Below are 4,944 nucleotides of genomic sequence, written 5' to 3' on the forward strand. Positions count from 1 at the left end.
GAAGGCTTCCCAGGTGACGCTAGTGGTAAAGAACCTGCCTGCCAATGCAGGAGACTTAAGAGACGTGCGTTCTATCTCTGGGTCAGGAAGATCCCCTGGAGGAGGGCATGGCAACCCACTCCAGTATTCTTACCTGGAGAATCCCATGGACAAAGGAGCCTGGCAGGCTACAGTCCATGGGGTCTCAAAGAGTCAGACACATTGAAGCAACTTAGCACGAGAGGAAATGGAGGTTTTCTTCAAGCCAGGGCAGCTGCCCCAGGGGCCCACTCCACCAAGAGCAAAGGACCAAGGCACAGACTCTAATGAGTGAATTGAGGGTGTGGTCCTGCCTCCCAGCCAGTACCTCTGGGGCTCCCATTGAGGGCTGCTCACAGAGGTCCTTCCCTTCCCTTCCAGAGCACTGGGTAAAGGTCACTTCAGTCAGCCCCCTGACTTTAGCCCATGGCAGAAGCCGATCAGCTGGGAGACTCTGGCGGGTCTCTCAGATCCTTCCAGGTGTTTTCTATCTCAGGCTCTGAGTTCCTGGCTTCATCCATCACTTTGAAGCCTCCTTCCCCTCACCCAGGGACCAAAGCAAATCCGAGGATTTCTGGGATCTCAAAGTCTCCCTATCTGCATATTCTTTGGGGCACATGCAAGGCCCCCACAAAGGTAAGAGGAGCCCCCAAACTGCTCCTGTCCAGCCTTACCCTCCATGGTAAGTGGGAAATGAGGGCTCAGAATAGAGACCTGCTGGAAGCCTGCAGTCATTGGCAGGTTGTGGGGAGCCATAGTGGTGAAGCAGGTGATGAACTGGACCAAGGCCCCAGGGATACCCCGTCCTGCATCGGCATTTGGACAAGCACCCATACTTCATGTCACTCACAAGTACCAGAGGACACACGCATCTACAAACCATCATATGCCCACAGAGACCACAGTCTCGGCAATTTAGGGGCTCACACTTGCATAAACACAAGCAAACATGTGCACTCCAATGGGCAGACATACCCACCCCTGATGTGTACCCATACGTGGGTTTATATTTATATGCATACTCCTCAGCCCACACTCATGTACACATGTCCCTAGGGAATCACACCCACATGCACAATATCACATGTATGCAATCTGCTACACATCCCATAACATGACTGCATGCAAACAGCTCACACACACACACACACACACACTCATTAGCTCGCCAAGGTGCCCTCAAACATCTGGACACACTTCACACACTGCAGGCTGGTGAACTTCTGTTTGTGCACCCACGTGAGCAGATAGACACCCCTCCAGGATCGCTCCCATGCTGGTGACCCCGGGGATGACCACAGGTGCAGACACAGTGATGCTGCCTATGTGCACACACCTGGCCACACAGAGCCTCCTCTGCCTTCTCCATGGAACGGACCCTTCTTGGTAAGCCCTTCTCAAGGAATCAGCAGCCACCTGGCTGCCTTTGGGACTAAGAAAACACCCTGCTCCCTCCCCAGCCCTGTCCCCTAAGCTGGGTGGCCTGGGTCCTGGGGGAGGCGGGGAGGACTGCCCAGCTCAAAGTCTGGGGCCAAAGTCTTGTTTGCAGGCGCAGGACGGAAGTTGCACAACCTGCCCCTGTGGCCGGCAACCCAGCTCATTGTCTCCAGCTTCCCCTTGGCCGCAGGCCCAGGCCCAGCCAGCCAACCTGTTTCTCTGGGGAGGATGGGGATGGTGGCTCCTCTCTCCCCTGCCTTAGGAACTAGTGGCCAAAGGACACTCCACTGGCCCTCAGCCATATATGCCACTCACTGGAGGTGGAGATGCACAGAACTTACCAGTTGGGGAGCTAAAACATAGGACAGGCAGGAGGCTGGCCCAGGGTGACACAGCAAGCTGGAGGCACAACAGGGCTTGCACCCAGGCTCAATTTTCTCTCTAAGTTTAAGAATGATCATGCAGAAGCTCAATAGTTCTAATGCAGATGAGCATCTGGATTTAGATGGAGGGGACCCTGGAGTCTGTGAGTAGGAACCACCCTTCACCCTCAATCCCCACCATGGCTAAGTTAGTTCATCAGAAGATCAGTTTGCCATATCACCAACTCATTGAGCTAACCAAATTTACCCCTACTTTAAAATACTCTTTTTGATTTGTAAAGTTTCTAACAGTGTATATGAGATGAATCAGGAAGGCCCTCAAGGGCCGTGGAAAGCCAGACCCCTCTTCACTTCTGGGAGCTACAGCTCAGGCTAGGGTGCAACTCCCTGTCCCTCGGTCTTTATTTCCAGTTTCCGCAGCAACACGGAGGTGGCTTAGAGATAAAGTAAACAATCTGAAAATCCCAGAAATCTACAGCTATTCAAAACCATCCCATGCCTGCCCTATTTTCTCTCCTTCCTTCCCTTCCTCCCACTTCCACTCCCTCTATCCATTTTTCCTTCTGCCTTTGTTTTTTCTCATCTCTCTAGTTCAAGCTCACAAGGCAGGTCCTAGTAGGCTGGTATGATAGCCCTTATGGGCAGAGTTAAAGTTGGGTGGGGCAGCAGCCCAGTGGGTCAGAGGATAGGTCTATATAGGGGATGGAGCAGATGAACAATCCACCGTGGATTAAAGGAGCTAGTTTTCTCATGGACAGTTCAGTTCAGTCACTCAGTCATATCCAACTCTTTATGACCCCATGGACTGCAGCATGCCAGGCTTCCCTATCCATCACCAATTCCTGGAGCTTACACAAACTCATGTCATTGAGTCTGTGATGCCATCCAGCCATCTCATCCTCTGTCGTCCCCTTCTCTTCCTGCCTTCAATCCTTCCTAGCATCAGGATCTTTTCCAGAGTCAGTTCTTCGCATCAGGTGGCCAAAGTATTGGAGCTTCAGCTTCAATATCAGTGCTTCCAATGAATATTCAGGACTGGTTTCCTTTAGGATTGACTAGTTTGATCTCCTCGAAGTCCAAGGGGCAAGGACATGGATAAGGGAGGTACAAATATGGAAAGGAGGACCCTGAAGAACCCCGTGGTGTTGGATTGAAGTTGAAACTATCAGTGAGCTGCTGCTGTTATCAGTGAAAGACATGCTTTAAAGAGTTTGTGCTTGTGTTTTCTTGGCTCTGTTCACTGAGAAGGTCTGAGAGTAGCAATGCTTCAGTAGCAAAGAGCACACTTACCTCCAAGATCGTATTTTCAGAATACCATTCTCCCCTAAAAAGGAATTCAGCTCTTTGGAGGAAGAGTTGATTGCCAGACTGATTTAAAGAAAGTACTAGTTGAGTCTGGACATGTTGTTGTGTCAGAAGGTAAAAAATAAGGGGATGTGTCAAAAAGATACAAGAGCCAGATGGAAGGGGCTTTTTATGGCCAAATCTGGTGTAAATTGAGCATCAAAATAAATGGTAGTGCTGGATCACAGCCCATCGAATGAAACAGAAATCCATGAATCCATATTTCTAAACAAACAAACAAATGAGTACATGGACAGAAGAGAATGCTTTTCCTTATAGCAGAGTGCCAAACAGTAAATGAAAAAGGAAACTCACCTTTTGGCAACTATTATGATTGTTATTTTAGGTCAGAAACATCAAAGACTACTAAAACAATAGAAGTAAATGGAGTGAAGAATGGGATTTTTAAATCTTATTACAGTATCCCCACACAAGATACTTATTACTTACAAAAGTAACAAAATATCTTTACAATGGGGAAACGGGATAAAATGATGAGTTAATCAGTTAACATCACCAGTGTCAACAGATCAAGACTGTGCAGCACTTGAGAGGGGGCAATGAGAAAGCATAGCTTATTCCTGTGATAGTCACAATATGTAATTAGGAGAAAACAAACACAAAGTGAGCAACATTCTCCAAAACAATTGCCTTGTTATCTTTAAACACCAAGAGTGTGAAACTCAAGGCAAGAATGGAGGGAGACTGGAGGCACATAGACGGGATGTTAGGTTGGGTCACCCTCTACTCCTGGCATCACGGGGGCAATTGGTGAAGCTTGAATGAGGTGTCTGGATGAAAGGCACATGCCATTCTTTGTACTATTCTTGCATGTTTTCCACAGTGTGAAATATCTTAAAATTATTTTTAATCCCATATAGCATAACTTTATGAAAGTGTTAAAGGAGGCTCCTGGATGGATGTCTCCAAGAAAAAGAGGAAGCGGAAGTGTTGCCTGATGACCTCATCTCCTGAGGGAGAATTTAGGATGACCTGGAATGAGAACCCAGAAAGCAGGCAAGCAGAAAACAGGAAAATGCACAATGCTGGGAGAAAGAGAAAGACTTTCAAGAAATAGTTGTAGGGACTTCCCTGGTGGTCCAGTGGTTAAGAATCCACCTTCCGATGCAGGGGATGTGGGTTTGATCCCTGGTCAGGGAACTAAAATCCCACATGCGTTGGAGAAACTGAGCCCACAAGCCTCAACTAGAGAGCCCATGTGCTGTAAGGAAAGATCCCACATAATATAATGACCAGCTGCATGTCACAACTAAGACCTGATGCAGTCAAAGAAATATTTTTCAAAAAGAAAAATAATAAAATAGTCATTATAAAAGAGAAAACATTCAGTCATGTCGACTCTTTGCAACCCCATAGACTATACAGTCCATGGAATTCTCCAGGCCAGAATACTGAAGTGGGTAGCCTTTCCCTTCTCCAGGGGATCTTCCCAACCTAGGGATCGAACCCAGATCTCCTGCATTGCAGGCAGATTCTTTACCAACTGAGATATCAGGGAAGCAAAAAAAAAAAAAAAAAAGAAAACTGTTGTAATCGTAGTACTCTACATGGCTGGGCTCTCAACTGTATTTACATTGTCACAAGATAAACCCAGAATTTTTAATCTAACCAAAACTTATGATATAAGGAAGATAGACCAGGAGAAGCAGGGAAGGAGATTCTATGGGAAGGAAATTCTTATTGTCCAAAGTAGGAAGATGATAGATTATTATATTTAAAGCTGAAAATCAAGAAATAACAG

The 4,944-nt window shown here is 47.1% G+C and overlaps 1 long non-coding RNA gene across 2 annotated transcripts; it reads left to right on the plus strand.

The window, feature by feature from the left end:
* The first annotated feature begins 527 nt into the window (after positions 1-527).
* On the plus strand, positions 528-4,690 carry LOC129622614 (uncharacterized). Of its 2 annotated transcripts, none has more exons than XR_008700076.1 (3): positions 528-654; positions 1,266-1,404; positions 4,064-4,690. It is a non-coding gene; the product is annotated as an uncharacterized LOC129622614 (long non-coding RNA). The 2 variants fall into 2 exon arrangements; XR_008700075.1 differs by having other exon boundaries at positions 538-654; positions 1,230-1,404.
* Positions 4,691-4,944: the final 254 nt, after the last annotated feature.

Source organism: Bubalus kerabau, chromosome 11 (genome assembly GCF_029407905.1).
Source record: "Bubalus kerabau isolate K-KA32 ecotype Philippines breed swamp buffalo chromosome 11, PCC_UOA_SB_1v2, whole genome shotgun sequence".
Classification (NCBI taxonomy): Eukaryota; Metazoa; Chordata; class Mammalia; order Artiodactyla; family Bovidae; genus Bubalus; species Bubalus kerabau.